Source organism: Narcine bancroftii, chromosome 9, assembly GCF_036971445.1.
Source record: "Narcine bancroftii isolate sNarBan1 chromosome 9, sNarBan1.hap1, whole genome shotgun sequence".
Classification (NCBI taxonomy): Eukaryota; Metazoa; Chordata; class Chondrichthyes; order Torpediniformes; family Narcinidae; genus Narcine; species Narcine bancroftii.
Genome location: NC_091477.1, coordinates 19,063,288 through 19,075,178, shown reverse-complemented (window position 1 = coordinate 19,075,178; position 11,891 = coordinate 19,063,288).

The window sequence follows — 11,891 nt, the reverse complement described above, 5'->3', positions numbered from 1 at the left end:
CCAAATGTATGGGGTTCTAGGTTGATTAGTGTAATTGGCTGGCACATGTTCATGGGCTGGAAGGGCCCATTACTGTACTGTACATCTAATTTAAACTTAAAATGTATACTCTGGACTGTGGATAAATTACAACAAAATGGAATTTGTCATGAATTGGAAAGCAGGAATAACAACATAATATGCTGGAAATTCTCAGCAGGTCAGGAGTATCAAAGCTGATGAGCTTTCCTAGATTTTCATTCTTCCAACATTTGCTGCTTTCTGGATTCAAAAATGTGAAAACAGTCCAAACAGAATAAAGGTCCTGTCTATGCAGTCCCTTAAACCTGCATTGTTGTAGAGATAAGAATACAGAAGATAGGACTCAGCTTCAACGACTCACCAGACTTCTTGCCATTAACTGACTGAAACTTTCTAAACTTTTTTGAGAGAGAAGGAAGACCCTCCAAATGGTTCAATTGTCTGTCTAGGTATCCAACTTTTCTGGTGCAATCACTTATCCAATGTCATAGAAATGCCATGCCCTAGAATATTTTTTCAAGGCTCCGTAGAATTCACTAGTCAGTGTATTAATTAACACAAATTAAATTAATTCCCTGGATTAGGCTGATGTAAACCCTGCATGCATTTAACATTTTTTTAATGTGAGGTCATTTAAGCCTGCCTACTTTAAATATACGAATGCTTCATGAATAGTTATACAAATTTGAAAGGCAGGAGATGGTATCTGAACTTCCTTCATTCTAACCTGCTAAGAGTTTCCAGCATTTTCTTGTTTTAATTTTTGACAATCCATTGCTATTATTTCAATTACTGTGGCAAAGCAAAATTCTTCAATCTATCAATAGCACATTGTGTGAAAAATGTAGGCTCTGAACTTAATCAGAGACATTGGAGATATTTGTTCCTTTACTCTAATCAGTTTAATCATTCAAATTAAACAATGGAAATATTTTAAAAGAATCTTTAGAGGTGACTCAACCATATGCTCAAGGTGACTGGACATTATTAATTTGGAATATGTACATACTTCTCTGCAACCATAGCAGCAATTTTAAGTCTGTGTGACTGGTATTACCCTTAGCTTCCAGAGATTTGTGCAGTTCATAAGGTTCACAGTTTCAGTCCTTGTGCTCTGACAAATGAATACCTATCCCTAAGCCTGCCACTGAAGAACACCAACAATGTCATTAAGAGAAATGCAAAAACTGGAATCTTAGCCAAACAAGCAAGATGGAGGAAACTACAGATCATGCAAGATTGATGGGTTGCACTGCTCAGTGTTACACCCAATGGCATGAACAATACTCTATAGGTTACCACCTCTACCTGTTTCACTGTTTCCATTCCCTTTATTCTGGCGAAAGTAGGAAGGGATAATATCATCTACAAAGGGGAAACAAAAAGAAGGAGAGGAAGAAGATGGGGAGGGACTAAGAAGCAATAGTTTGACATAAGAAGGTGGGAGATGTAGAGAGACAAATGGAGAGAGAGGCCAATGGAGGGGGTGGGGGGGAGATATTAGGGAGGAATGTAAGAATGAGAGTAGGTAAAAAGATGAACAGAAGTTGGGGGGGGAGTATTAACAAAAGCCAGGGAAGTCACATCTCCCATTATCACAAGTTTTTAGCTTATTCTTTACCTCCTATGAATGTTACAAGACTGGCTGAGTTCCTCCAGCATTTCAGTGTGTTTTTTTGCTACAATCACATTGTCTGCAAACTCTCATGTTTTACTTTACTCAGATGTTGTCTGGACTTCAGGGACTGAGTTACAGGGAAAGGTCAAACAGGTTAGGACTTTATTCCCTAAAGCATAGAAGAATGTGGGGAGATTTGATATGGTATTTAAATTATGAGGGGTATAGACAGAATAAATGGAGCAGACTTTTTCCACTGAAGGTAGGTGAGATGCAAACCAGAAGACATGGGTGAAAGGGAAAAGATTAGGGGGAATTTCTTCACACAGTGGTGGAACTGTGAAACAAGCTGCTAGCTGAAATGGTGAATGCGGGCTCAATTTTAACATTTAAGAAGAATTTGAACAGGTACATGGATGGGAAAGAACTGGTGTAGGCAAAAAAATAGTTCAACACAGACTAGAAGAGCTGAAGGGCTTCTTTCTGTGCTGTAGGATTCTATGGTTCTATAGAATGAAAGGGCTTAAATGCATATGCCATAAGTAAATGTTGGATGGAATGGCCATCACAAATTTTTGCCCCAAGATTAAAGAAAATTTTCAAATCTTCTTATACTTCTTCCAAAAGCTATGGTATGATAGTATCCTGCAGGGAGACTCATTCTCATTCATCAAACCTGTACCTCAGTCAGTTGACTGGTTCATCCAATTAATGTTAAAATTCCTTTTAATTACAAGGGGGGGCTGGGGGTGGTAATGAGTCATGAATTCCAACATAATGGTTTCTGGTTTTTCTTCGTAGTGACTTAATTTCCAAATTACAAAGATCAGTGTTTCCACAATAATGTAAAATACAGTAGAGATTCATCTAAAGCTTTTGTTTAAATTAATCTTAATGCTGACATTCCATTACATATTTCTAACATATTCTATTCCCATTTTCTGTTTAATATTTTTACCAGCTTCCTCCCTCCATTTCTTTAGTCTAAATCCAATGATCCAAATGGATAAATCCTAAATCCATCTGCCAATCTAATCTAATTCCCAATTGCCTATTATTCAAATGTCATTCTTAAAATGAACATCAGAATGCTATTCTTTCATGAAAAGACTCATTCAACCCTTACCAAATATCAGTACCAACAGAGATCAGAGGTAAATAGGAGCAGGAATTGAATGTAACTCTATCATAGTTCCTTTCTACTGAGGCCAACCTACCTTGCTAAAGTCAACCAACGAACTGCATTCCAAGGACTAATTCCAGAACCATACTTGTCAAGAAGTTTAACATGTTTATTTTTTGTTATTTCCCCACATTCTTGTTATCATTTTAGGGTTTTTTAACTGAAGGGAAAAGCTGATTTGTGCAACAGTTTGAAAAAAGGTCCTGATAAAGGAATTGAGGATAAAGTGCCACAAAAGTCATGAAATGGTAGGTTTGGTCAGTTAAAGCAACATTCTTGAAACCTGTTCATATCCCAATCAAAGATAAACATCTTCATTAAATAATTAACATTTTGCTTTTTAGCAAAATTCAGCTCTACAATTTCCAAAAAATTATTCACTTCACATTCCTTGTCTTTTTTCTATGCAGAAGATGTATTTATTTTACTTCCTGTAGTGTCTACAACTCTTCACAGAGTAGTAAGAAACATTAGGAAAAAAATAGATGGGAATTAAATCCTACCTGTGATGTGACCTCTTCTATGTAAGAAAGGCTGGTTAAATAAATTCTCGGTGACTTCGGCTCTGTTTACCCAGGACAACTCTTTTGAGCATATATCCTCTTGATAGCTATCATGTTGGACATTCTTGTATCTTTCTCCTTGCCTTATAACTGGGGATCATTTTTACGTCACTATTTTATCTAAGAATGTCAATTGAACAATGCAATGTAATCTGTCTCCTTGTAGGATGGGTTCCATTGTTCAAACTAATTTCTTGAGAAATCCATTATGTTAAATTGTTGATTGGTGTCTTCTGCAGGTGAGATGGAAACTTCTCAATGAAATATTTAAATAAGCTAGTTCTAATGATAAGAAATAAAGAGAACATAAAGCTAATAGTACCTTTAAGAAAAAAAGATAGATCTAATATTTTGGGGCCTGATCTACATATGATCATTTTTTTTTTCTTGAAAGATGTTCACAGATTTAGTATGTAATTGGCACTTTTTTTCATATATTTAAAGATATACTACACTTGTAGATTCTTGGGTCCAAGAAAGATTGTCAGCATAAATATTTTCAATTGGCATGCAAATCCAACTGAGATGGTTTGAAGTGATGCATGTTTGATTCCAATGAAAAGACCATTGTTATGTGAAACCTCATAATGTAAACAAAGTCATTGTAATACAATATTCTAAAGATAATGTTTTTCAATGCTTGGTGCCAATATGACAAATGCAGAATCAAGATAGGACTGGAAGGGGAAAAAATCTGCAGGAGAAACAAGTGCATAAAAATGACCAATGACATAATAAATCTTTGATCATCTTTCAAGAAAATCAAGACTATCATATAGAGACCATGCCCAAAATGTTTTGCCTGTTTTTTTTGTAAGGTACAAATAGTTCTGCATTCCCTTTTCTCATTATAATTTAAACAATCATTTGGCCGAACGCAGTAAATCCCCTTTTCTCTCCCCCTCACTCTCCCTTTACAGCTTCTTGAGTCTCCTATTAGACTGGTATTAATGGAGAGGGTAGTAACCACAGGGAGGGCCACATTAATGGCAACGATTCTATGTAGTAAAATATAAATATTACACTAAGAATGTGAAAATACTTTACTCTGTTTTTCTTTTGTCTATATTTACATTGTGAATTAAGTTTAATTTTGAAATTAAAATAATGAGTCTGGTATCCCTGATACAGGGTATTTCCTGTTCAGAAGAATGAATTCCCAATATCAGTATCCAAAGCAAAGAGGAAATAGGTATCCTTGTAGTTTGTAGCTGTCAAGGCATGTATGTCAACAATTTGCAGTAAAGCCCCTGGTATCCAACATGAAGGGGATTGTGGATGGCAAATAAGCGAGCTTTCCAGTTGCTTGAGACTCACATTTACAAATGCCTAACTAATACACCACATTATGAATAAACAGTCAAACTAAAGGTCAAAAGACGATGCAAAATATACAGTAATTTGAAAAAAAATCTAAATTTTGTAAAGTTCACTTTAATCAGGTAATTCCCATAACTCACAAAATTCAAATTTAAATTCAAACCCTGGTCCTGTTACAGCATAGCACTAAATGCTATGCTAACCATGCTGCCATCATAATTAATCACCCTCTCCCAAGTTTACTAATATACTAATAAAAATAAAAAGTCTTATTAAGCAGGGATAAGGAGAAACTTTAAGAGAGTCATCCCAACGGCGAGCAGTGTCAACCAGTTCTTTATCCATTTTATTCAAACACAACGTTATTCGAACAGCTGCTACGAGCAAAGCACATCCAAGGTACTCCACTGGCTGAATATTTCCTCTCATCTTCACCAAGGATTCATGTGGTACTTCAGAGAAAATGTACTTTTACAAGTTTAAATTTTTATGTAAATTTTTATTCTTATTTATCAATCTGTTTATTTATTTCCTCCATTGTTTTGCCAGTTGTTTGAATTCTGGATAACAGGGATTTTACTCTAATTGTGGTTGCTAATGGTAGCTGGGCATCAGTAACTAGAGACTGTGTGAGGCAGGTTCACAAGGATGTTGCCTGCACTGGAGGGCTCGAGTTAAAAGATGAAATTAGATAGGCTGGGTTTGTTTTCACCAGAGAGAAGGAGGCTGAGGTTTAAATAATTATGAGGGGTATTGATAGAATGCATAGTCTCAGTCATTTTCCAGAGTAAGAGAGTTTAAAACTAAGGGCATAGAAGGTGAGAGGAGGGAGATTTAAAGGCTAACTGTGGGGAAGGTTTATCCACACCATAAATGGTTGGCATATGGACAAACTGCCAGAGGAGGTGGTAGGGACCAGTATAATTACAACATCTAAGAAACATTTGGCCATGTACTCGGATGGGAATAGTTTAGAGGTTACAGGCCTGTGGTCATTGAATGATGAGATTCTGACAAACAGCACATTCCCAATCACACTTTGTTTAACTTGTGCACAAGGAGAGCAGTAAGGACAAAGAATTCTATTTAGATAGTTATTGTTATACATAGTTTTCTCCAATAGAGACTACTTGTGCTATCAAATAGCTTTAGCATATAGAAAAGTCACCAATAATAATGTAACTTGAAGACATGAAAAACCAATAATAATTGTAAGCTAACTAATCCTCTATGGTATGCTATCTAATCAAGGTGCCCAATCACACTTTACTTGTAAGGCCCTTTCATGCAAAGAAAAAGCCCAACTGTAAAGGTGGAGGTTCTCTGCCCTTGCGTTGGGAGACTTACCTTCTTGAATGCACTGTAGCCGGCTCCAAGGCGCTGACTGAAATCCCTCTTGGGGAAGGATAATCGGCAGAGTGCTGCACTCTGCCACCCCCACATGCATGCACAGCTGCTGCAAGCAGCTGGTTAGGGGCGAGCTGATGACGCAGTCAGCCTGCGACCCAGCTCCCCACTCACCCCTCTCACTCCATGGCCCCCTCAAGGCAGAGGTGGTGGGCAGGAGCCATCAGGGCAGGGGCGGTGGGCAGGAGACGTCAGGGCCATGGCGGCCGATGGGAACCATCGGGCAACGGTAAGCATCAAGGCAGAGTCGGCCGGCGGAGGCTGTCGGGGTGGCAGGTGCTGGATGTGACTGCCTCACTGGGCCGCTTCATCCTTCAGCGCCGCTGTCTGTGGCTCAAAACGCAGCAGAGCAATGACCATCTTCCCTACCCATAATCCCCCACACAGCTGGAACTGTTCTGGGAAACACAGAGTGGTTCCAGCTGCGTGGGGGATTATGGGTAGGGAAGATGGCCATTGCTCTGCCATGTATTTATGTTGGGTGGTGCTATGGCACCCTTTGTCCCTCCTCCATCAGCTCCGGAGGGCACTATCAGTCACTGCTTGATGTGAATGCGGCACAGGAGCAGCATTTTAGGGCTACTCCATGAAAGGTAAGTTTTATGTTTCCCCTCTGCACTTATAGCCAGCCTCCAGGTGGAGGAAGATCCAGCTGCGCTGGATGGGTCACGTCTCCAGAATGGAGGACCATCGCCTTCCCAAGATCGTATTATATGGCGAGCTCTCCACTGGCCACCGTGACAGAGGTGCACCAAAGAAAAGGTACAAGGACTGCCTAAAGAAATCTCTTGGTGCCTGCCACATTGACCACCGCCAGTGGGCTGATAACGCCTCAAACCGTGCATCTTGGCGCCTCACAGTTTGGCGGGCAGCAGCCTCCTTTGAAGAAGACCGCAGAGCCCACCTCACTGACAAAAGGCAAAGGAGGAAAAACCCAACACCCAACCCCAACCAACCAATTTTCCCTTGCAACCGCTGCAATCGTGTCTGCCTGTCCCGCATCGGACTGGTCAGCCACAAACGAGCCTGCAGCTGACTTGGACTTTTTACCCCCTCCATAAATCTTCGTCCGCGAAGCCAAGCCAAAGAAAGAAGGTGGAGGCCAGGTGAGCATTCCTACCTCTGTTGAGTGTCAGCAATTGTAATTAAGGCCATAGTTATTACAATGATCCTTCTCATGTTCTATTCTTCAAGCAGCATCTCTTACCTTGGGTAATGTCCTCAAGGCAATGTTTCTGCCTCTTAACATTTTTATAGCAAGTTCAGCTATAGTCGGTTAGTCTAGGTTTCTGCCTTAACATTCTTCTATAGAGTTGCTTCAGGCACTTTAGCCTGCTGCATCTTTCACAGGCCAAATGCAAGCAAATGGGATTAGCCAAGGTGGACATCTTGATCAGCAAGGGTGAATTGGGCTGAATGACTTAATTCTTTGCTGTATAATCTGAATCTATACTTTGCATTTATATAGACCATTAACATTACTGCATCATTAATATTAGGTAAATTATCCCAAGGCACAATAGAGGAATGTTACAATTCCTTTTCTTATGGGCCAAGATAACAGCCATCAATGTGTATCATTATTGAATTAGTAGGGCAATACAGTTAGCACAACACTTTTATGGCACCAGTGAGTGGGGCTCAAATCTGGTGCTGTCTGTAAGGAGTTTGTATGTTCTCCCTGTGTCTGCATAGGTTTCCTTCGGGCGCTCCATATAACCGTTTACAGCACGGAAACAGGCCATGTTGGCCCTTCAATCCGTACCGGTTCACTTGAACAACTCCACTAGCTCCTCCGCAAACTCCTGCTCAGGGAGAAAAATTTCACATTTTCTAAAGTGACCCTGGGAAATGGTGCAAAGCCAGACGAAATACTTCATAGAGCCTTGGACATCCTGCATGGATGGCAATGACCCAGCTACTGGGGCTGATTAGAAGTCCCACAGTAAACACCATATCTCTAGAGGAAAAGCTCATTGGAGGTCTGGCTTTGTGTCTGCTACTTGCTAACCATTGCCATTCCAATGGAGATTTTATGAGTTTCCTCCCATCCTTCAAAAGCAGACTGGAGTTGTAGGTTCATTGGGGTATTTAAAGAGGCACAATCACGTGGGCTGGGAGGGCCCTGTTATTGTGCTGCATGTCTAAGTTAAAAGAAAATATAAAATTAAAAATCCTGAGATAAATAGTCAAAACATGAGTTCAAATCAATCAGTGCAACTGTAGAATATAATTCAGTTAATAATATGGAATATAATTAGAAACATTACTACACTGGATTTTCATCAAAATGGATTTGGTTGACCAAAAACTTACGGGGAAAGAAAACTGTCATACTTACCTTATCTTCTCTGGTCTACATGTGATCCTGGCCCTAACATTTTAGTTAATTCTTACATGCTCTCTGAATCAGCCTTTTTCAACCCATTTTTTTTGGCTATGCCTCCCTCCCTCCCCCCACCCCCCCACCCCCAACATCTGTCCCAGGACTCTGCTCAAAATTTATGTAGCAGTCAAGTAATGGTTTCTTCTGTACTTCTCTCCTATTGACTACATTAAAAAAAAATGTATGCTTCATGAGGTGAAAAGAAAACAAATTGTTTACTTAAATGTGCTGTGGCCCTCAGTAGGGAGGGAGTCAGGGAGAGGGTGCTGTGGGGCCCCCATTGAGAATGGCGGATAGGTTATTTTGTTGTATAACAGCTACATTGAAGAATAGCATTGTGGATGACCTGGCATTTCCCAGGGCATTGAATTTGGACGTTGCAAATTCAACTAACCTTTTATCTAAAACAGGGGTAGCACAGTTAACGTAGCAGTTAGCACAACACTGTTATGGCACCAGTGAGTGGGGTTTGAATCCAGCATTGTCTGTAAGTAATTTATATGTTCTTTCCATCCCTGCATGAGTTTCCTCTGGGTGCTATGGTTTACTCACACCGTTCAAAGTGTACTGGGATTATAAGTCATTTGGGTATAATTGGACAACACAGACTTGAGGGCCAAAAGGGCCTGTTACCATGCTATATGTCTAAATTTTTAAAAAATTAAAAATTTAAAACATATGGGGACTAAAGTATGGAATGTATTGAATTACTTCATTCATTGGAATATAATGGCATGTCCCATTGCATTACTGTATATGGTATTTTTGCAGGAAAAAAAATTATGATGCAGGATAATGTATCCCAAAATGTCTATATCCCTTTGTTACACTAACATCCTGTGCAATCAGTAGCAATTAGCTTGACAACTTTTGAATGCATGAGATTCAAACTTTCAATCATTTCAAAACTGAAGGTGATATCACTCTAGTTCAGAAAAATTAGAACTTGTCAACTATAATCATTGAAATGAGAAACTAATGTACTTACGACTGAATAAAATTGATATCATTGTCCATTTTGTGATCACAACCATGTTAATGTTCTTGTGTTTTGTGGTGTAGTTTGTGCCTTTGGATCTCAATTTTTAGTTTCTACTGAAAAATATAAAAACAGTCATGAATGTATTTTTCTAATTTGAATCACATCCAAAGAATGCACCATTCTGTTCTAAATTCAAGGAATGCTGACAAACCTGTATGGTAAGAAACAATATCTCACACCCTTTCTTGTCAAGAGGGGGTTTGATTTCAACAAAGGAAGGTATACAAGAAAATCTGCTGATGCTGGGGTCTTGTGCAGTACACAAAAGTGCTGGAGAAACTCGGCAGGTCATGCAGCCTGCATAGAAAGTTTTGAGCTTCAGGAGAGTTGCAAATCGTACGTTCATAATGTCACGTCAAAAGTAAACTAGATGAGCTTGTTACTATCTTCTTTGGCTTGGCTTCGCGGACGAAGATTTATGGAGGTGTAATGTCCACGTCAGCTGCAGGCTCGTTTGTGGCTGACAAGTTCGATGCGGGACAGGCAGACACGGTTGCAGGGGAAAATTGGTTGGTTGGGGTTGGGTGTTGGGTTTTTCCTCCTTTGTCTTTTGTCAGTGAGGTGGGCTCTGCGGTCTTCTTCAAAGGAGGTTGCTGCCCGCCGAACTGTGAGGCACCAAGATGCACGGTTTGAGGCGAGATCAGCCCACTGGCGGTGGTCAATGTGGCAGGCACCAAGAGATTTCTTTAGGCAGTCCTTGTACCTCTTCTTTGGTGCACCTCTGTCACGGTGGTCAGTGGAGAGCTCGCCATACAACACGATCTTGGGAAGGCGATGGTCCTCCATTCTGGAGACGTGACCTGCCCAGCGTAGTTGGATCTTCAGCAGCGTGGATTCGATGCTGTCGGCCTCTGCCATCTCGAGTTCTTCGATGTTAGGGATGAAGTCGCTCCAATGAATGTTGAGGATGGAGTGGAGACAACGCTGGTGGAAGCGTTCTAGGAGCCATAGGTGATGCCGGGAGGGGACCCATGATTCGGAGCCGAACAGGAGTGTGGGTATGACAACGGCTCTGAATACGCTAATCTTTGTGAGGTTTTTCAGTTGGTTGTTTTTCCAGACTCTTTTGTGTAGTCTTCCAAAGGAGCTATTTGCCTTGGCGAGTCTGTTGTCTATCTCGTTGTCGATCCTTGCATCCGATGAAATGGTGCAGCCGAGATAGGTAAACTGGTTGATCGTTTTGAGTTTTGTGTGCCCGATGGAGATGTGGGGGTCTGGTAGTCATGGTGGGGAGCTGGCTGATAGAGGACCTCAGTTTTTTCAGGCTGACCTCCAGGCCAAACATTTTGGTAGTTTCCGCAAAACAGGTTATCCAACTGCACGAAATCCAACAAGGTCCGGTCAGATACAGCAATGAGCTCTCTGAACCCTTCTCCATTAACAATGGCGTGAAGCAAGGCTGCGATCTCGCACCAACCCTCTTTTCAATCTTCTTCAGCATGAAGCCATGAAAGACCTCAACAATGAAGACACTGTTTACATCCGGTACCGCATGGATGGCAGTCTCTTCAATCTGAGGCGCTTGCAAGCTCACACCAAGACACAAGAGCAACTTGTCCGTGAACTACTCTTTGCAGACGATGCCACTTGCTACTATAATCACCAATGAATTGCAGCATATTAACAAAGACAAGCTATGCTCACACTTGTCTTTATTTCATGATTTTATAAGGACATGAACAGTTTGCAGGTGATCCTATTTGACAGGATTATAAACTATACATATCAGAAAGAGTTTAGAGTCTATATCTGGCTGTCTCCCTATTGTGAGACAAACTGTTTACATACATCTTCTGATAAATCCACTGACTCCCACAGTTACCATGACTACATGTCTTCCAAATGTATCTCCTGTCTATTCCTTTTTCTCAATCCCTCTGTCTCTGCTCCATCTGCTCCCAGGATAAGGGTTTTTATTCCACAACATCTGAGATGTGCTTCCTTTTATTGCCATTAACTGAGCCCTCACCTACATCTCCTCTATTTCCCACATATAAACCATGGCCTCCTCCCCCCCAACCCCCCCCCCCCCCCCCCATAGACAGGTGCAAGAAGGATAGTGATCTGTTGGGGTAAGCTTGTGAAGAGGCATTAAGTAGCCTAGGACTATATTCAGAGTTTCAAAGGATGAAAAGGGATCGTCTAGAAACTTATACAATCATGAAAGGAATGAATGAAATAAAATTAGAGGGGTTGTTTCCATTGGCAGCTGAAACTAGGACTAGGTGATATAGCTTCAAAACTTGGGAGTATCATCAAGAGAGAGATGAGGAGGAACTACGTTTCTCAGGAATTAGTGAATCTGTGGGATTCTCTGCCCAATGAAACAGTAAAGGCTGCCTCATTAAATA